At 46.5% G+C, this 22,106-nt stretch overlaps 2 protein-coding genes across 11 annotated transcripts in view; both read right to left on the bottom strand.

The window, feature by feature from the left end:
• The window catches only part of CAMKK1 (calcium/calmodulin dependent protein kinase kinase 1), a 100,898-nt gene that overhangs the window by 63,563 nt on the left and 15,229 nt on the right, over positions 1-22,106 (bottom strand). Inside the window, exon 1 of one of the 10 annotated variants that reach the window (XM_051635765.1) lies at positions 17,778-17,857. The exons of 8 other annotated variants lie outside the window; for them this stretch is intronic. The gene's annotated coding sequence lies outside the window, so the exon portion shown is untranslated. Of the gene's footprint in view, positions 1-1,824; positions 2,057-17,777; positions 17,858-22,106 lie in introns of those variants that run through there. One more of the 10 variants, XM_051635760.1, reaches the window with a different exon arrangement.
• Positions 1-22,106, bottom strand: part of ATP2A3 (ATPase sarcoplasmic/endoplasmic reticulum Ca2+ transporting 3) — a 119,950-nt gene that overhangs the window by 54 nt on the left and 97,790 nt on the right. The gene's annotated exons all lie outside the window — the stretch shown is intronic.

The raw sequence follows: 22,106 nt of genomic DNA on the forward strand, positions 1-22,106 counted from the left end.
TTAAAAACAGATTTCACTCTTCTCAGTGTGGTCCAGAGGAGGAAATGATCCTCTGCAGAACATGGCTGTCATGCCTTAATCACCTCTGAAGATGCAGTGCTGCAGGATGTATCACCTCATCCCTCTGTCCAGTTTCTGGGAGCAGAACTTAGTTTTAGTCACAGCATCCTGGACTGCATCCAGTGAATTTCAGTGTAGGCTTAACTCTGCAATATTGCAATCTTTGGTTCTCTACATGCAAAGCAGGTTGTGAATAAAAATCCCTGCAAGCCAGGTGACACTTGCATTGCCCTGGCTACATTTAGTTTTTAAACCTTTAAGGATCAATAAGGTCCCTTCCAACCCAAACCATACTATGATTCTCTGATAATCTACATGAGGAAGGGTGGAGGTGAGCAAGTTTGAAAAGCCCCACCCAGCATCAACCTGGGAACACATAGGACAACCTCACTGAGTCCCCCACAGGAGCACAGCAGCAAAGCCCAATCCATCTTTTATATCAATAAGGAAAGCAGGAAAAGATCTGGATGGGAGGCTTCACCCTAGGTCAAGTGCCAATCACGAGGGACACACACTAGGCCCTCAGTGTCACAGAAAGGAAACATCCAAATCCACCACATTCCTCCCCACAGGTTGCTGTTCATCTCCTTCCCTTCGTCCTCCACCCAGGCACAATCTTCCACCCATGCACAATCTTCCACCCATTCTCTTACCTTTTCTGCAGGCTGGTTTGAAAGAAATTGACAGATGTGTCACTCACTCCAAACAGTAATGAAATGGTGAGATCAGCTTTAAAAGCTTTTATTAAAACTATATTTAAATCCTTCCATCCCAAAGAACAAATCCCTTTCAGAGCCATGGGGCAGGGGGGTCTTGGTGGCTGGCAGCAGCAAGAGAAGGGGTGGAAGGTCTGGGTCAAAGCAGACCACACATGGTCCCACAAATCCACAGGCAAAGAGACACAAGATTCTCCTCTGCTAGACCTCCTCACTCTTCCAAACCTCTCAAACCAAGCTTCAAGCTGGAAAGCCAGCTGCAGCCCTGCCTGTCCCTCAAAACAGATTTGCAGGAAGCCCACAGAGGGCTGGCTGGCTGCAAAATGCTCATCTGAGGATTGCACTTGGAAAGCTTCTGGGCTGACCTAGGAGCATCAGGTCAGGGCAACCACAAGCCTGTGTCTACCCTGCCTGTCTCTGAAAAGGCTTTCCTTGCTCTCCAGAGCCATAGAGCAGCACATTTCTGGACAGAACACTAGCAAGGACTCCCCATGGGCTGCCTGCACACTCGGCTTAGGTTGTAGGTCAGCACCTCGACCCCTGGGAAACACAGACTGACCTTCAGCTCTGCCTGTGGGGCCCCAGCTTCCCAGGGCTGCTCTGCATGGCCAGGAAAGACCCAGCCCACATCTCCACTGTCAGCAGTCATCCAGGGCTGGGTTGCAGCTCTCCTGCAGTCCACATTCCAGTCTGCATGTTCCCTTCAATTAGGGAAACTATTTTAAACAAAGGGAGGGAGTAAAAATGCTTTCACCATTTAATCCAGCTTGCACAAGGGGACTTGTGCAAGACTCCACCCTGGGCTGAAAGCCTGGCTTTGCTCTTTTGCCCACAGAGAAACAAACCCAAGGGCTTTCCTTGCAGCAGCTTTAGCTTCTGGACAGTCACAGCCCACCTCACTCCCAGGGATCATCAAAAGGAAAAATCAACCTGCAACTGAAGTCTGCAGCTCCCCTACCCTCGAGGGTTTCCCCATGTGCAGGAGCAAGGGGAGGGAAGCATCTGCCTGTGTTGCACAGCTGGCTGTGAAAGCCCACAAATCACTCACCTGGATTGAACACTTGGGTGTCTCTCACATGTCTGCACTGCTCAGCCAACAGGAAAACAAGCCAGCAGCAGTAGTCAGGTGCCAGCAAACAGCTCTGCTCGTGTCAGCCACCTGCACAGCTCTTCACCACCCAGACTGGGCACTCCAGGCTGTCACCCCCTCAAAAGCAGCAGCTTGCACAGCTCCAACCCCCAGCTCAGGCTGCAAAATAAATCTTCAGCTAATCAACAACCTAAATAGATAAGATAAATCCCATAAATCAGTTCATCCGATCAAAACAAATAGAGCCACCCAGCATCACAACAAATGATATGTTGCTGCTGCAAGTATGCTAAAAAAAAATAAATCCAGCAGGACTCAAAGAAAGCAATTGTTCATCTGTACAGCTGGGCTTTGTGTCAGGCTCTGCCATTTCAAAGGATTCCTTTTCACTGATAAATCCTCCAGGAGTATATTGCAAAACAATGGTTTCTGAATAAGGAAATCAGTTACAGAGACCAGCCTTACTGTGCATAAAGTACAAAACACCATTTTTTATTTCACAGAATGGTTTGGGTTGGAAGGGACCTTAAGAACCATCTAGTTCCAACCCCCCTGCATGGGCAGTGACACTTCCCACTAGACCAGGTTGCTCCAAGCCCCATGCAACCTGGCACTGAACATTCCAGGGATGGGGTAGCCAAAGCTCCCCTGAGCAACCCTGTCCAGTGTCTTACTTTGCTTCTGCAAGGCAAAATCAAAGGTGGATTTGCTGCTTGTCAGGCTGTAACAACCACACCTTGTGTGATAGGAAACCCCAGAAGAAGAGAGACACCACCACTACCTTTTACAAGTTCCTGCACAGCTTTGGGCCCAGTGGTCTTCACTCTGTCACCAGCCTGATCCCCCCCTCCCCAAACACCTGCTGTAGATCAGAGGATTATGCTGCAAACAAAGTACAGCTGCAAACAAGCTTATATGAGCAAAGTTAATTTACGTACACATCTTGTTTACTTTCCCCCCTGTATTTCTATTTACCATTATTCCTCTGCTGCAGGCAGACTGCCACTTCAACCATGGGTTCCCTGACATATTTATCAAGTGGCTGCACATGCTTCCTAGACAGGCACTGAGCAGAGCACAGGACAAAATATCCTTTTGAAATGAATATGATTCTGGAGAAAATCTCTCAGTGTTGTACACAGGAGATGAACAAATGCAATTAAATTTGTTGCTCAATGAAGTATTTCAAAGCATCCTTTGAAAAGTAAAAAATTGTAGATCTAGTTTACTTCTTGGTCCTCCCATTTAGCAAACTAGAAACATCCCTATGAGGAATGACAGGGAGGTTAAAAGGCCCTGGGCCTCTGCAACTCCAGCTTAATTTCTTGAGTTTGCTACAGGCTACCCAAAAAAGAGACTTCACAGCTCCATTTGTCACAGTTCCCAGGCTAAGAGGAACAATGCTGCCCCCAGCCCACCTCGTCCCCCTTCCCCTTTCTGACTCTGAGAAAACTTGCTGAGAACATCTGAGAACATGTGCTGAGCCACCAGGGGCCTTTGCAGTTCAGTAAGGAATAAGAATTACAACAAGCGTCTGCATGGAAAGTGTTCAGGCAGCTATTTTGCTGCTGCTCAGAGCTGATGACTTCTTCAGATGCCCGTGGATGGCATCCTCTGTGCCAGCACAGGGACCAGCAGGGATGTCACACTGGAACCCTGTTTGAAGGCCACATCCATTAGGTGCCTCTTGACCACAAGAGACCCATGAGCACTCTCACAAAGACAGGTCCCAAAGGTTACAGAAGGCTTTCCTCTGATGCTTTAATATACACTAGCAAGGTCAGGAATGAGGCCAAGTTTTCTAAATGATGTGGGCAGCCACATACCAGGACAGGCTGCCTGCAGAGGGGGTGTCATCTCCATCACCAGCATCTTTCAGCTCAGCTCAGACCTCCCACCAGGAACTCAATCTTGACTTGGGGCAGAGCTGGGCTGCACATCCAGTCCCATCTGGTATCACCCTGTGCTTGTGTTTGCTTCCGATGTTCCCCCCAGCAGCACAGCCAGGATGAAGAATCTGCTCTGACTGCTGTCAACGGGCACCAGAAACTCCCTTTAAGGAGAGAAGCAGCAAGTCCTGAGCCGGGCTGCCAAGTCCCAAACAGCTCCTCAAATGACATGTTTGAAATATTAGGTCAGCAAGTCCCTTCCAGAGCCCAAGCTATCTGCCCACACCAAAAATTACAGCCTATGACTATTTCCATCCTGGATTCTCTCCTGTGCTCCTTTTTCTGCAGCCTGGTATGTAGGACCTTCCCAAGCACTCAGCATTAGTCCACTACCCTGACATGAGGGAGGTATTTCCACACCCCATCCTGATCCAAGCAACTTTTTATACAAAGGGGAGGCACTTGCCCAAATCCAGTCAGCTCACTCCAGCTCCTTCAGTCTGGAGAAGCTTAAGGGGGGCTTATGTCCCACAGCCACGCACCAAAGCAACGTGTGAGCTGCCATGAACCCTGCAAGCACAAAGTGGTTTGAAACACGTGGCCCTTCTGGTCTTAGGCTCCAGCCACTTACAAGTCTCATTGTTGTGGTGGCAGAGCAGCCAGAGGGTTCTTTTTCTCTGCAGCAATTCAGCTCAGGGCATGTTTGCCTTCATTTCAGCTCTGCTTGCCCCTGGCCCACCAAGCAGGGCACTGAAAATGAAGTTGCCTCCTGCCCAACTCCACTCACACTGCTGCTGCAAGGAGTCAGACCTCAGAGGCACACGAGCTTCTTGCTGTCTGTGAAAACCACTTTCAGACATCCACGGGCTAAACGGCAGCCCAGACTGAGCAGCAAAGAACCTTGAGAAGCTGCAGCCCTCAGAAGCAAAAAGAAAGCAAATCCCTGCAGCACTTGCAGAGATAATCAAGACAGATGTTCACCAGACCAGCCATTTGGACTGTGTTCTCGCTGGGAAGAGTGTCATCACTTTTGGTACCAATTCTGACAAAAAGCAGGAGACATCACCACAACCCAAACAACAAATAAGAATATACTGTTGGTGCTTTTGCATACACACCATAGAGTTGCTTTCTCCTGCGACTTACAAGGCTCTTGTTTCAGAGCACAACCGTGTCTTGCTGAGAAATCACTCGATCCTGCTATAATCACCCTGGTCTTTTTCTCTCTCCTCTCGGCAGTTCTTGGCAGTGAGCCTGGCTGTTTTGCCACAGCTGAAAATTAGATCATAAAAGCGAGGCACTTTGATTACTTCTGTGAAGCTCCTAGCACAGCTTTAAAAGCAACCACTGAACGACAAAGAGCAGTGTTTTTGCAATTCAAGCGCTGCGTGAGGAATTTGAAAAGCAGGTTCAAGGCTCTGCTTCTGCCAGAGATCTTGAGTGACAACAAACATCTCCAAGACCACAATCTGGAAAATGCACAATTTCTCCCTCCTCTTCCTCACTCCTTACCAAGGCAGGGTGTTTTCCAAAGGGATTTGGGGGGGGCCTGAGCTACAGACAATGAGCCCCAGAAGGATGCATCACTCCATGCTCATCCTGCTCTTCTCTTCCCCGTGAGAGAACCCAGCTGCTGACAGGATCCAGGGTTTGGCTCCAATGCAGGACTGAAGCTGGTGTAAGGTGTGGATGCAGATGTAAGACAGCAGGGCTGAGCTCAACAGTGAGCTCCTGATATTAGAATGTAAAAAAATAAAAGATACACACCTTCACATCATGAAGGTCATCTAACCATTCTTAACAGCAATTAACAGCATGCTTTAAATACGTTTCAAACTAGCCAGGATGCTGAACTAAAATATCCATCCAGCCTACAGCATGAGAGCCAACAACCACCTTGTGCACTGAGTACTGAGCTAAGGAAGTTTTACAAAAGATTTCCCCAACTGCATTATATTTCATGTTCTAATTATATGGTTAAATACATTTGCATAATCAGATGCAATTACACTAATTGCATATATAAGCAATAATCAACCAAAAATTACTCTGAAGAAAAAGTTTCTACTTAAGGAAATTCCTGTAAGATGAAAACATTGAGGAGAGCCAAATCTATGAGAGTGATTTAACATTAAATACTCCAGATAACACTGGTGGAACAGAAGCCCTGGCAGAAGGTTATTCAATGGGGTGCAGCTGTGTCAGCACACTTCAACTATGGCTTTGGTGGGACAACACCAATGAACTGAAGAGGAGTTGTGCTCCTTTTTTACTCAAACCCTGGCCACAAACTACTCTCACACAGAAGGTTTGGCTGCTGTGTTTTGTAGCAGAGAGAGGTTCAGTGAGACTTGTGGACATCAGACATGATGCTAGACAGCCTTAGCTTCTGCTTTAGTCTTTTAAAGTTGTTTATCAGTGTATGAATATTGGAAGTGCTTTTATTTTGCAAATTACATCTGGGAAAGCATGGGGAATGGTCAGTGAGAGGCACTCAGCCCACATAGCCCAGAGGTTTTGCTTGCAGTGATGTTAAGCACTTCCACTCACCATCTCAGCTACATCCCAACCAAAAACCCAGCACATCCCAACACGCAGCTCCACATGTCCATACATTCCCTGCAGACAATCTGAGCTCAGATTATAACAAATCCCATTTGCCCTTGTGACAAGTGACACAAAAGCCTTGTGGGGGAAGGACCCCAGCCAGTGTGGAGCTGATGTCAGGCCCTGGCAGGGTGGCAAGGAAGGACAGGAGGAAGGAAGGCAGAGAGCACTGTGCACAGTTGTGCTGTGTGACCACACAGAGGATGTCCCAGCATGGCCCCAGTCATACTGGATGGTTTCCCCTTCCTCCAAGTAATCCTAGGGACAGCAATATCAAGGAATTAGGCTTGTTAATAAGCAAACATAGGCTGAACAATATCTGAACCACTGTTTGATATCAGAGCAGAGCAAAAACTCAGGAGACCCATTTCCAAAGCTGCTCCTGTGCATGCTCCCATCTGACACTTGCCTGATGCTGACCCAGATCTTGGAGCCTGCACACCCCAACATCTTCCAAAACCCATTAAGAGTGCAGGAAATACCCCAAGTGCAATTGCTCAGGGAAAGATGAACCCCATAATCCAGTGGAAAAGCAACCTTCTGACCACCAATAGGAAGAGTACCCACTAGTACAGCTTGAGGTTGCACAGATGGCCATGAGCAACATCAACACTCCCAAGAAATAGGTTCTTTGTAGGGTCAGTGCAGAATTTGTGCAGCAGAGAGTGGAGACTCCAGGGGCTGAACCTGAGCAGGAAGGATGAGGAGGAAGAAGTGTTGTGGTTCCTGTAACTGGCTGTGCTGAGAGGCAGTATGATTCTCAGGAGAGGGGGCAGCAGTGGCAGGGAGCACAGCTTGCTGGAGGTGGCATTTAAAGAGCTGGTGAGGGGGTGCTTCAAAAAATATCTGAGTGTCAGACTCCAGAAGTTTGAAAGGCTTAGATTATTTGTAAAATATTAACAAGCATGGCAGTAGCCAGACTCTATTGATTCATGAGCAAAGTAACTACCCCAGAATTAGGGCATCTTTAATATTTAGGGTCTTCATATCAATAATGACTTTTCAAATGTTTGTACCATGGGGAGATAAATGGCAGGTAAAAGAAAAAAAGCTTTCTGGGATCTATTCTGCAGCAAGGCCCTGGGAGCCTGAGCAGTGTCCTGCTTCTTCAGCAGAGCCCACAATACACACTAGTAAATACAAAAATTAAGGAGGAGGGAAGAAGCAACCTGAAATTGTGCAGGCAGGCTGGTTCTTCAGCAGAGATGTCTCAGCACACAGCTGCACGTCAGCACCCAGCCTGCACATTTCCAGGCCATTTCTTTCCTCCTATCAAACTTATTTATTTCACCAGTGTATTTCTCAGTCCTGTCTCTCTCCTCCTCTGCACCCGTCAGCACCTTCCATACCAACTGCCATTATCTGTGCTTTTTAGGTGCTCACACATGCTCAGATTCACTATCATTGCACAATAAGCAATAATTGAATGACAGAAAAACAACTCACTGCAGAACAACGCTGGGACAGTTTAGGGGCAGAGAAGTGGGACTTGGGAAAGCACACATGTAGATCAGCAACACCACAAAGTAATTCATTATCAGATACCTTTGCCAGCCTCAGATCTCACAGCACAGACCAGCATTGAAGTAAGGTTTGTCTTAAAAGCATCCACAAAAAAAAGAACAAGCTACCAGACAGAACAAGTTCACATTTATACATGTTGGTCTTAGAGGTTTATCTCCCTCCCAGATAAGGAAAAAGCTTCCAGCTGCCTTTGAGAGATCTGAAGGTATTTCAGGGGATATATTCAGTTGCTTAGTTCTGTAAGGCAGCTGCAGTGAAAAATCTTTCTGGCATTTAAAAAAACATTATTTGACAATCCAGGAACAGCTGGAAACCTACAATAAAAGTGTACAGCTTACAACACAGCAGGCTTTCTTCTTCCTGGCAGTTCAAATATGGGTGGAGATTTCTATTCAAGGTGATCTCTGTAGGGTTTTAAACGGAAATTACCTCAGCACCCATCTCTTAAGTGCCCATGGGCTTGAAGGTCTTTGTCAACTCTGCTAATTTGCATACTCCAAGGCAAAAGGCACAGCATAGAAGAACTACACAGGGCAAGACAAAAAGCAGTGAACCTTGTAAGAGAAGACAAATCGACTTCAAATTCAGAGTTCAAAGTATTTGCTGCATTTCCACATGGATAACTCCCATCTCCTGATAATTCTCACATCTTTTAGAAACCTCAGGACTTGAAAACACGGCCTCAGTTAACCTGCTCAAAATCAAAGGCAGCAGCAGAGAAGCTCTCTGTAGAGAGGGAACAGGCTCCAGGGGATGAGAACCAGGTAACCCACCCCTACCATTACCCTTGTCCATGCACACATAACCCACTCTGCCTGAACTGTAAAGAGTAGGCTTCCCAATTCCTTTGAAGCCTTAAGCTTTAGCTCTTTAAGCCAAAATGCACTTTCAAAGCCCCAAGGTCAATGACTGGAGATTATCCAGGAAGTCACTAGGCAAAGGCTGCTGGGGAGAAAGCTGTTCTTTTGAGTCACTGCAATGCTATTCCAGAAATTTAGGCTGATGATAATCTCCGCATTTGTCAGAGCCCAAAAAAAGGTTTGCAGCACTGAAGGATCAATAGAAGTTTCCAGGTGCAGCTTTATTTGGAAATACAAGAGTGAAAATGCCACCCTGGGCACCCTAGTTGCACCCCAGGGATTTTGGCTGTGCACAGCAAGCCCGGGGCTGAGCAGCAGCCACTGTTGGGGTGCCACAATGCCCTTGGGACACCAAAGCTGTTCCCCTGCTCAGGACAAATTCTGCATGTTGTACTCAACCAGCCAAACCCTTTCTGAAGCATTAGAAACGATGCCAAACCATCCCTCAGCTCTGTGGCGTCTGCAGAGCTGCAACAAGAACAGGAGAAAAAGGCAGAGTTTTGGCCACCGAGTCAGCAGGTGCAGGAGAATGACGGGTAAATCTGCTGGCAAGGAGGTGTTCCCTGCTGAGGGAGGTGCAGTTTTCCAACAGCAACACAGGATTTAGTCTTGCTTCACAGGCCCCAGTGGGGCACGCTGAGCTACAGAAGCTGCCCCAGCTGAAGTAGCAGCAGCAGGACACATGGGGCCACCTCTTTGCAGAATCAAAATCTCCTTTTCTGCCTCCAGCTGAGGCTGCAGCACCTCTCTCCTGCACGCAGCGGGCAAAGCCAAGAGCAGCACCTTGAAAACCTGAGAGCAGCTAGAAGCCACCAAGCTCCAGAGGATTTTTAGGCTCCTCTCTGCTCCACTGCAGATGTTGCCACTTTCAAATAAAACCTGAATTTCCCATTTTGTCACCAAAACTGTCAAGGCAAGGAAAAGGTGAATACAGTCTAAGAGGAGAGGGGAGAAGGAAATACAATCTACGCAGTTTAAGAGCAAGAAAAGAGATATGGAAAGATGGGATGTGGTTTACAAATGAGTTTGAGCATCACTCATGCAGCCTGGCCTGCCCCATGCTCAGGAGAATAATACAGAAGAGAAAATCTGAAGCCAATTGACTTGGGCACCAGTAGTAATACCTGCTCCTGTCAGGTGTCCCATGTCCCCTGAGACACCTCTGTGACACAGGTCATGGTATCACTGGCAGATGAATTACAGTGCTCTAGCTACTCAGATATCCTTCTCTAGTTGCCAGGAGAAAAGAAATCAAAGAACAAAACTAGTAACAATATGAAAAAGAAAGAAAAAAAAAAAAAAGAAAAAAGGCAAAACAAGCAAAGTGTGTGTTTAAAAGCCTTGCTGGCTTCCAGCCAGGGTACTCAGCACCTTCCAGGATGCACTTTAGAACAATTAGTCTGTATGCAGCCACCAAGTTTCCCAGCACACTGCTTCTCTCTGGGATGGTGGTGGCAGCTTTACTCCAACAAAACATTTAAGAACATACTTGAACTTCAACTCCGGCCTCAGGACATCAGAAGGGGCAACCTTCACGTGTCGAAGTGTGAACAACATTGAAAATCTCAGCCTTAAGATGTGCAAATACTCATGTGAGTGGGTGAATGTGTTTCACATGTGTCTAAACAGGAGAGCTGCCCAGTTACACTGGAGCCGTCCCAGGGCTCCTTTCCCAGGAGGGGAGAAGGACGACAAGCATTTTCTTCCACATTTCCATTTACAGCTTGCTTTTAGGTTAGCAGAACTCACATCACAGAAGCACCAGAAATAAATCCCATTGCATTCCATCCTCTTAGGTGGAGTCTGCCTCTATCCAGCTTGCTTTCATCCACCAGCACAAGCTGCAACACACAGACAGCTGCCCTGAGCTCTGCACAGGGAGCACGGAGGGAGCACAGCAGCATCACCAGCGCTCCCAGTGCCCTTGAGCACCACCCACACACCACAGAGACAGGGCTGGGCTTGGTCCAGACGAGTTTGCGGTTGTCTGCAAACAAGACATGAGGAGTGAGGACAAAAACCAGCTGTAGGGTGGCAAAGGGCTGCAGGGAGGCTTCACACACATCATCTGTGCTCAGATCAAGCCCATGAGAGGTGCATGGAGGTGGGGAGCATGGTCACCTCCTGTGCTTTCCTAATTTTTGATGTCTGGGAGGCACACAGAATCACAGAACCATTCTGGTGGGAAAAGACCTTTAAGATCATTGAATCCAACCATAACTTAACCCTTACTGATCATTAACTCAACTCTACCAAGTCCAGTGCTTAAATCATGTTCCTCAGCACCACATCTTTGTCTTTTAAACACTTCCAGGGATGGTGACTGAACCACCTCCCCGGGCAGCCTGTTCCACACACAAGGGATGCCAGAAACACCCAGTAGCATCAACCAAACACTGAGCAGAAGTACAAATAAACCCAAATTGGTAATGCACTTGGAGGCAGCTTTACCTACATTCCCTGCATGTCAGTTAACCTCACCTGGAAGGTTTTCCATGCAGTAACACCAAAAAATTGCTAGTGTTTGCCTTTATTAGTATGTATTATTATCATATATTAGTTTAATTCCTTTGCCTGTGAGGTTTAGCAACAATCTTGTAAACTAGTTACACCTTAAAACAGAGAACACAAAGAGACTTAATCTGCAATTAAAAGAGGCAAAACAAACTGGAAAGCTTCCTGAGGAAGTGATAAATTCCTCTTGACTTTAATTCTCCAAAAGGGACTGCTGGTAAAATTCTCCACACTTGTGACCCAGGAGATATATCATAGACAATTATAGAGACCTGAGAACCTACAAGCCTGTGAATTATTCTCTAGTATCTGACAAAGGACACTTGGAAGAAAACTATTTTTGGCTTTCCTTTCACCAGTTCTGTTTAACAATAAAACCCTATTCTTCAACTTCCTGTTTTTGAAATTGCAGCCCAATACATTTCAATGGGAAATTCTCATTTACCCAGTATCTGCCACCTGCTATGACCTACCCCTGTTTTACAGATGGTGCCTGTTCACCAAGGGCCAAGAGAACATTTAGAGAGAGGAGTTTGGAAGAGACACTCCTGATCAGGGTCACCCTCATGGTTCCACAGTGCTCAGTAAGAAAATCCCAAATTTCTGATTCCCTCTGGCTACTTCATTGGACTTTGTACTTTCCCTGTAACTGTAAGAATAATTCTACCTTAATTTTTTATAATAACACTACATCATCACTCCTGTCAGAAATAAAAACTTCTTCAAAATTTGGGTAATGAAAAATATAACTACATATAAAGAAAAGTTAAAACCTGCAGGTTTTACTTGCACAGCCATCTTGAGAGTGTTTCAGGGGCCCACTTCCATTTAAGGATGCTTTTTATGTACTGCTGGTGGCACAGGAATTTGAGAATAGGCTCAGACCTGCACCTACCCACAACACAGACTCACTTGAGTACTCTGAGAACAAAGCCTGAGCAGTCTGATTTGAAGCATGAGATCACTGCCTGACCAGGAAGCAAAAGAGTGCACCAAAATTCAGGCTAAGTACCTGGAATGCACCTTACTTGCCAGATAGAGCCGTTGCCTTCTCTGTTTTACAAATCATCCCACCCCATTCTTCCCAAAGTCCTTGATTTGAGTGTATTATCTTCCCTCCTGCAATCCTTTTTTTAGATTTGGGGTTTTTTTGTTGTTTTGTTTTAAAACTATCAAAGAGGGAGCTGGAAATTTTAAGCTCATTGCTACCCTTGCCAATCTGGAAGCACCCAAAAAGAGAAACACTTATTCTAAAAGTGACTAAGACATGAGTCATCTGATGAGTAAGCACATTGGCTCTAGAAGTCTTCATTCAATCCATGACCAAACCCAAATCATTTCATTACCTAAATCACTTGTCCATTTTAGATGTTAATGCAGCAGCACTCCAAGGTCAGGAAGGGGCTCCCATTCCCAATGCCAATGTAATTGCTGCTGATCTTGTTATGCCAAGATAGAGAAAGCCCTGCTAGGAAACCCTGTTCTGAAACAGTGGAGGTAAACCATCTTGAAAGTTTGCATTTTAAGTGACCTGAAATTAAACTTTGGAGGTGCCTCCAACCAAAGGTGTCAACAGTCACCAACACCCACCTGCTTTCCTCCACAGAGCTGAGGCTGCTTTGCCTTCATTATTCCCTTTGGTACAGAGGGAGATCACACCCCTTTATGCTAAATCAAGTGACCACAACTCAACCTCTCACAAACTGTCGTCAGATAACAGGGCTTAATCACATAAGGACAGTCAGCCTTGGCTGTACAGCTGCTGTGCTGGAGTGTGGCACTGATCTTCCTCAGCTCTAGCATTAGACTATGTCTGCCCATGCCTCCTGGCCAACTTTCTATGCCCATCTTCCCTCCAAGAACTTCAGCCTCACCCCTAAAATAATCTACTAGCATGGAAATTATCCATCTTGGCTAGCAGAAGGGAAGGCTGGCCTGAGTATACAGAGGCTTATACCCAAAGAAATAGCCCAGAAAAACCTGGATGTTATCACTCAGTCAAAATTACCATGAAACAGAAGCAGCAGCTGCCAGCATTGATAGGCAGGATGAAAAGGCTGAAAAATCGCCCAAGATTCACAACTGCTGCCTGCAGGTGCAGGTACAAGATCAGCAAAAGATAAGCCATTTCTCATCATCATTAGAGCAAACACCACTAAAGCTGCAGGTGGGTCAGCACACCCCTCCAAAGGGTTTGGATGGATGTCCTGGAGACTGACAGCTCAGCTGCGCCCACAGCCCACTGATGGCCCACGCACAGACACCTCAGACATGGGTGCACACAAATTTAAGCAAACAGCTCCAATCCCACCAGCACATTATCACCTATTGTTCTCCATGGTGATTGTGTCAGATGCAGAAATGAAGTCTCCAGAAGGGAGAAAAACCCAACAGCCTTTGAGGAGAGTGCACAGCAGCCCCACCACGAATCCACTTCACACTGCTGCAAACATGTCCCCTCTCCCACACTCGAGGCATCCTTCAAAATTAAGGTTAATTACCAGCCCTTCTGCTACAGTGACAACATCATGAAATCTGTCTGCTGGGATAACTGCTCCATGTGTCTGTCTCTGTCCAAGCAACTCTCCCAAGCACTGATGAAGCAGCAAGACTTCCCTGGCCACCTCCAGCTCTGCTGACCATCACACAAGGCACTCGCTGGCTGCTGGAGGATTACAGACCAGCATGCTGCCGTGACACTTGGAACTTACATCTCTGGCACTGGTGAAAAGCAAACCTAAACACAGACAGATCCTCTCAGCAGACAAATGGCTGTACCTTGGGTAAGGAGAGAGGCAGGCAGAAAAGAGCTTATGCTTATCCTTAATCCCTTTCTCTGGGAGTCTGATGCAGAGATGTAAGGACAGTCTCACCCCTGGAAATACTCCCTCAGTTGTTTGCATCTGACCTGCAGCCCAGGCAGGTCTGCCCTGAGGTAACTGGAAACACACTGATGCAGCTCTCTTTCCTGGTAGCTGAATTCAAAAGGGACTGTGGGGAGCAAAGAAACAGTGGGAAAACACTCAAAAAACCACTCTATAGAAGGTTCACCCCCTGCAAGCTCCTGGTTCCCAGGCTAAGAGTTTTATCCAGCTCTAACTGGAAATCACTGGTGAGTTTTTATTCACCCTCTGTGACAGCACAAGTCCCAGAGAGGTCACATATTCCACGTGGATTTCTCACCCCCTGGAAAGACTCCTTTCCACCCTGCCATATGCATGCTAGTAAAGTCAGTAAAAACAAAGCTCCCCGAGGATGGAGGTGTGTGCAGCTGCCTCCACTCTGTCCCCTTGCTGGCACTGGATCTTCTCCGTGGAGGACTGCTGACTGCGGCCAAGGCAACTTCATTTCCACTCTGTTTTTAAACAGCCGGAGCTCTCTGAAGTCATTAACACATATAAACATCTCATGGCTGTTAGGGAGCTCCATTTTTACAAGCATTCATAGATGAAAAGCAATCACTGAGTGCATTGAAGAAGAGGTGAAATCAAGAGAGGAAGAAACTTTTTCTATAAATAGTGGGACATTTCTCTGAGTGCATGTTGCATAGCCTGGTTCCTCCAGCTCTACTTCACATTGTATTTTGTGCCACACAGGCTTTAAATCCTGTTACTGGAAACATCTGCATCTTTGCTTTAAATATCTTGCTTCCCCTTATGCTGCTGGAGCAGCAGCATAAGGGGAAGACTTAAGAAAGTCAAGGCCAGGCAAAACATTTGTTGCCTGCCCAGGGGGGACACGAGCCTGATTGGCTAAAAAAGTGTACTCTTTCACTTTGCTTCCCCATCCTTCTCTCCCTCCCCTTGCTGTATCTTCACCTTTAGACAAACATTTTTTGACTCAGAGTCTGTTGCCAGCTCTTTGTACAGCACCAGCATGATGGGACACTGCCCTGCCACCCCCACAGCACTAACCATAAACAATAGATGTCCAGAATTCTGCTTCTACAGAGTCTGATCCAAAGCTCACTGGAAAGATGTCTCTCTCTTCAGTGGCACATCGACCAGAGCCATAAAACCAGAATGAGCAGAAAAGAGCTATTTGCAAAGCTAACTACTTGGGAAATACAATCATGCAGCAACATGATCTTCCAGAAGAATGTCTTCACACTTTCCAACAAACCAAAAAAAGTGCATGCACACGTATATGTATGTTTATACCAAGCATTTTTGGCATAGGAAGCATTCTGATGCCATGGTGACGAGTGCTCTTGCAAACCCTGAACATAATAGATACAGATAAACCTGAATCCCATTAGGAAAGCAAGGCTGCTGGGCTTATGTGATCCACAGCTACTACGAAAGAGGCAAAAATTTAACTCATGAAAATATAAAAACAAAACCCCAGATCCAGTGTTAAACAGGATTAATCAGACTCTTGGAAAGCTCATCAGGGATTGGGTTCAATCTCTGCTGTTGTTATTAACATACGCCCTGTACAGCAGTAACAAAAGACTCACCCAAGTCCTAGCTCTCAGTTTACTTTGCAATGAGACTCTGCTGGGGCTCACAACATTTAACATGCACACTCCTTAATGAGGGGGGCAGGGCCACAAGGAATAATTTGGCTGAAATTTTTAATAGCAGCAAAACAAAACCCTTAAATGGTCCTTTTTATAAGGTTAGGGCTATTAGTCCCTCTTCTCCTGAGCAAGGCCAATATGGGAAAAGAGCCCTGGTGTCAGCATCTCCCGCAGGGTCTGGGCATGATGCTACAGCTACAGGGACTGGACAGAGTCCCTCATGTGCTGCTGGCTCCTGGGAGAGGCTTCAGGGAGGTCATTGGGAAATGGGTTAATGGCATCCAAAGAGAGGAGTCTCTGCAGGAGTGCTGACAGGTAAATGGAGCGTGGGAATGACAGCCTGCTGAGAAACAACATCCTGCACCCCTCGTTGGGCATCAATCATGCGTTCCCAAAAAATCCCCAGATTAGAATTAAATACGACGCTGCCGCCTCTGCACCAAAAAATATTCATTCCATAAAAAGCGTTTTCCTACATTTCTCTTATGACTCTTCCATTCCTCTCCAAGCCCCCTCACTCCTCTCCCACAGGAGTAATTTGATTAAGGAACTTTTCTGATGGCAGCATTCTGCAGACTCTTTCTGCAGCAGGGTTGAACAGGGTATCCCTGTAGGGTGGCTCACACCAGAGGAAAGGGCCCATGGTTTGTTACAGCAGTGACAGCAGTGGAAGGGGATTCTTTCCATTGCATGTGAGCAGTGCAACTACTTTGCTGAAGGAAGAGAGAGTCCCACCCCTTCCACTGTGATTTTATCATCTTATTCTTCCAGATGTGCAGATTACCTTGGTGGTGGCTCAGCCCTCCCAGCACCAAGTGTCTCACTGGCCCCTCTCACTTGCAGATCTCACTCACTTCCAGCAGTGCTTGCACACTGTCATCTTCCACTGCTGCAACTCTCAGTTTCTACAAATCAACTGCAGCACTTTCATCTCCTGCAGTGTTTCACTGGGACAAATGCCATCATATACATTGCTGCAGCATTGCTTGGTGAAGAGTATACAGAGCCGTTACACCGACCCAAAAGTTTAAAGTGGTAATTAATCAGCTACAAGAATAAATAATGCATAATCTTTCAAGTGTTTGCTCATTTCCTGAGTATGTCCCATAAATATCTAACCAGCAAAACACGCTTTGAACAGTGACACTTGTATCTTTTCCCTTCTGAGCTAACACTGTGCTATTTACTTAAAATAGAAAATTCAATAGGAGAAAGACAGGTTGAAAGGTAACAGGATTTTGAAATAGATTTGAACACTCAAACCTGCTCTGAACAACAAATACTTCATACCAGTGTTTAATCTTTTCACCATCTTGCATTATTTTATAGGCAAATTCTATATACCTCTTTCAATCCCTAGCTGGTCAGGCTGCACTCCTGCCAGGGAAGAGATTGGACGTCAAGCCTCATGGAAACCAGCATCAAGATGAAAGCCTGGCCTCAAAAATACAGTCCAAAGTAGCCTTCACTGAAGTATGACAGCTTTACTTTTAATAGATGGAATTTCTAGTTCAGGCTTTTGAAATCAAGAGAAAAAAACCCAAACCAACCAACCAACAAAAAACTCAACAAAACAAAACAAAACAACAGTGAATTTCACTCAAAAAAGGCAAGTGGAGTTTTCAAAACAGCTGGAATGCTCTTCACAGCCTTCTGCATTTGCTAAAGAAGGGGCTGTAAAAGGTCAGTGTCATTTGACTCTTAGCAAGGCTTAAATGAGCTTCAGCCCTTGAAGTGGGGGCTGACCAGTCTGACAGGGGCTGATGTACAATACTGAGCCCCGGTGCCCTGCACGACACCCCAGCATGGGCAGTCAGTGCCAAAAGCTGCCAAGGAAGCATCTTTCCAGGGAAGATCCTTGGGTGACACTGGCCTCTGTGCCATGAGTTTCTTCTCTACCATGGCACAGGGACACTCGGCTGTAATCACCCATCCCACCAGGGCTGAAAGAACTTTTAAGCTACATATTTAGAATAAAGGTGCGAAAAAACATACCTTAATATTCCAAGCAGGTACCTGATCCTTTAAACTCTCTTGGAGAGGTGCTTTTCATTTCCAAATAAAAGTGAGTTAATGTTCTTGCCAGTGCTGTTAATCAGAGCAGCAAAGCCTCTTTTCATCCTGCAGGGCCCAGGTGACTGTTTCCAGGGGATTAGCTGTTACCACATTTAGTTCAGTAACAGGTTTATCTCGGCCATGCTCACAAAGGCCAACCATGAAGACATTCACCAGCTGAATTCCCAGGGGCTAACACCTCGAGCAGCCACAGGGCTCAGAGCACACCCAGGAAGGCATGAAATGGTAATTGCTGGGAGTAGGGAGTTTTCCACCTGTCTCCAGCACAAGCAGCCAAGGCAAGAGACAGCTCTTCCTGAGGAATACAGTCACTGCTGGCTGCCAGAGGACTGGGCTCTCCAGAGGAGAGGAATGTGAGGGAGCCTGGGGCTGGAGAAGGAAGATTTTCAAGGTCATCCCCAGAGCAGGCACCAAGGCTTTCCACAATCTGTCTAATGGTCACAGCAGCTGCTGTCAGGGACATCTGGCTGCCCAACTCCTGAAACACTTATTCCAGAGAGCCTCTGAAAATTGCATGGGGTGAAACTACTGGACTTTTGCCACCAGCATTCATCTGGAACTCAGTCAGACTGCTGAGCACTGCGAGCCAGAAGCAGTGCTAAAGGAAGCACTGGTATCTGCAGCCACCCTTAAGGTTTCAAAGGAGACAACCAGTTAGGCAACCAGGCTCTTCTCAAATCAGTGCAAGCTTCCAGCCAAGGAAAAAAAAATCATGTTGTTTTTTTTTTTTTTTAAATAAATCTAGATTTTGTGCACTGCTGTTCCCTTCGGCATTGATCAAGCGTTTCAATTCCTAACTCACTGCCTGCTCCATCCTCTTGAGCAACAACTCAGGTTTTCATTAATGCCAAAGACAAACACCGAAGCTTTGGGACTGCTTCCTAAACTCTTCAGGAGACCCAAGGGAAAGTCATATTTTCCCTCTTGCTCATTGAGAAAGCAGGCTGGGGTGGGGTTACAAAGACTTATAACGCCCTAGGGGCCCAAGGATAAGAAATTCCACTCGATGCTGCCTCCCCTGCTCCCTCCAGCCTTGCAAGGGGATCTGCTGGCATCTCGCCCCAGCTGGCTGAGCACTCCCTGCCTGCATCCTGCCAGCACAACCGCCTGCAGCTCTGGAGAGGACAATTTTAACAGCAGTGTCAAGTGGCTGAATGAAGAAGAATCAGAAAAGAGGGCTGGAAGGAGAATGCCTGAAGATGCCAGTGAGCAGCATCACCAAGCATTTAGAAGAATGGCAAAGGTGGCTTTCACAAATGGAGGGGGAAAATAAACGAGAAATGAGACTGAAGATTGAAAACAATTTCCTACTGTTTGCCATGCTCTAAAATTAGTGCTGTAATGGATCTCATCAGCCAGCATTTATTTTCCAATCTAAAGAAAAGAATTCAAATAAGCAAGCTGCAGCAAAAGAAGCTCTTGCCTAGCTGAACAGCCAACCTCTAACACAGACCGCAAAACAACCCTGGCTGTTCTGTTCCTGCTGTCTCTTGCTTGAGACTTTCATAAATGACAGCTCAACTTGGAGACTAGTTTTGCTCAATCACATGTCAGAGGTGACACAGCCTCCTGAGCAGGGAGGGCCAGGCTGCCCATGGCAGCATGCCCAGAGGTTTGCTGCATTCATACAACTGTACAAGACAAGCGAGGGTGTCCCAAAATTACTCTGCCTGGAGAGGACCTGAAGCAGCAGATTACAACCACACTTTGGGAAACCCCTGATGGATCTCACTCCTGCTGACCCCAAGGAACAAGCCCATCTCACCTGGCTCATGCCTGGGCAAGGAGATCCCCAGAGCCCCACGATTTTACTGCATAGGAGCACAGGGCCATCTCTCTCTCAGGGGGGGCTTAAAACTCCTCCAGCCCCAAAACCCCACAGATCTCAGGAAGATGTGCCCACACACATCAGCATCCCACCTGCTCCTGTGCTGATCTGCACACTTTGAGGACCTGCCCCACAAAGTTCTGGCCCAAGCAAAGGCTGCGTGTTTTTTAATTGAAAAAGCAAGCAGCAAATCACTGCAGGCTTTATCTTGCAACTCTCATAGTTACACTCCCTCTCTTTCAAACATGCACACAACAGGTAAGGGTATCTGACACACCACGAGGCTGTGGAGTGCCAGGGACACGGAGCACTGCCTGCGTGGCTCTGGAAAGGCCACCAAGCTCAGCTGGGAGCAGAGATGGGAGCACGGATGTGACACACCTGTTGCTCTTTCAAAGTTTCAGAACAAATCCCTGATTGCAGAGAAGTGACAGCTTCACTCAGCTATGAGGTGTCAGAGATATTTCAGGCAGCCAGATATTCCCTGCAGAAACCCAGAAAAAGTCATCTCCTCACTCCCCCAGCTGCCTCTCTTCGCATTATTGCTAACATGGATGTGACTCACTAGAGTTGGGTTTATATTAAACTCCTGAAACAGATTGTTTGGCTGTTATGTAAATCCAGTAAATGTTAAAATACTAGAATAAATCAGTCAAGCAGTTACCATAGCCAGCTCTCCAGAGACATCCAGAGACATCATCTTTTTTTTAAAAAAAGGGAAAGGTGGCAAGAGATGAGGGGGAAAAAATATTTAAAGAACCCCCAAAACCACAGCAGCCTTTCAGCAGATGGAGAGCTCTGCTGGTGGCTGCAGTACCCCCATCAGTGCTGCTACCACCATCCTGCCCAGCAACATACAGGCAAGTAACCCCATTGCTGCTCTGCACAGGTGAAGTTACAGAGCATCACTCGCACAAAACAAACTCTGTGTTGGCAGGAATGCCTCTTTACCATGCCCCATGAAACAGCAAAGCTACCTCTAGGGGGGTCAGGATGATAGTACTGATGCTGAGGTTAGGCCTTCAGCCATACCATGCTTTAAAATAAACTCAAAACCAGGCATGAAGGTGCTACTTCCCATCTTGCTATTGGAATGGAAGTTCTGCTTAAGGAGCTGCCACCCAAAGAAGAGCCTCCTGCTCACACTGACTTCAGCAAGCAAGCACAGGAACAGATTTGAAAATTTGCAAACATGAGTGTTTTTACCAGAAACCTGACTCTTTCATTTTAAACAGTCTGCAGGCCAAAGGATTAGTCAGAAATATTATCTGGCAAATAATCTGCAACAATAAGCAAAACCAGAGCATATCACCATTTGTTCACAGATACCTCCTAAGACATTATTTCTGTAATATTTCCTCCTAAGACATTATTCTGTAGTATCTCTGACCCTTCAAAATAAAATCTTTGCTTTGTATCTAATTGCTGATAGCTGAGCCTCCTATAGATACATGAGCAATAGAAAAGGAAGCAGGTAGAAATTAGGACCCCAAATCTTAGTTGTAAGGTAAAGCATCTTAGTTGAGCTGCCACTTGAACAGGCCACATCCAGCTTCAGAGGCTGCCCCAAGTGCTACATTCCCCATCATAAAGAGCAGCTGGAGCCTGTGGATCCCTAAATACGTAAGCCACTCTAGGATTAGCACACCTTTGGTCACATCTGGACAGGCACATCTGGGCAGGGGACAGTGACCCATCTGGCCTGTGTGCAGGCAAAGCACCATCTCCATTTCTAACTGCCTCAGGGATGAGACTGTAGAGCAACTTAGTCACAGCACTGAAATGAAGCGGAAAGGGTCTCTGAGCTCTGTTTAATTAAATATAGTCTGGGAAAGTCTCTGCTTTTGTTCAACACTGCTTCAAAAGAACAGAGCTGAGTAATCCACCAATGGAGAAAAACATACTCTCTAGCTACAAGGTGTTATTATTATAGGCTTAATATCAAAATGGCTTGTTCAGCTTATAATATTAGACTGGAACAAATGCTCCCAGCCTTGGCAAGACTCAGCGATACTACAGATCTGTGTTACACACCTACATAAGCACTTGAGGTTCACATGGAGAGGAGCCTCCTGTCTGGAGAGGTAAGGCAGTGATTTGCACCAGGTTTCCATGGCACAGCAGAACTGGTTAGACAGATTAGCAGAAGAGAGGGCGTGTTGTAATGGGCAGCAACAGGGACAGGAGGCAGCCCTGCAGCAAGGCCAGGGAAATGAGTGGCAGGAATTGATCTCACTGACCAACACCAGCAGTGTTACAGATGAGTGGCTGCAGGAACTCCAGGCATTGACAACACAAGCACAGGCCACAAGGGAAACACTTCACAAGTACCCTGAATACTGAGGGCACCTTGACCAGCACCGTATGTTCAGCACTGAACTTCCACCCTGCTTAACCTTGGGCCACTGCTTCCTTGCTTT

Source organism: Apus apus, chromosome 18, assembly GCF_020740795.1.
Source record: "Apus apus isolate bApuApu2 chromosome 18, bApuApu2.pri.cur, whole genome shotgun sequence".
Classification (NCBI taxonomy): domain Eukaryota; kingdom Metazoa; phylum Chordata; class Aves; order Apodiformes; family Apodidae; genus Apus; species Apus apus.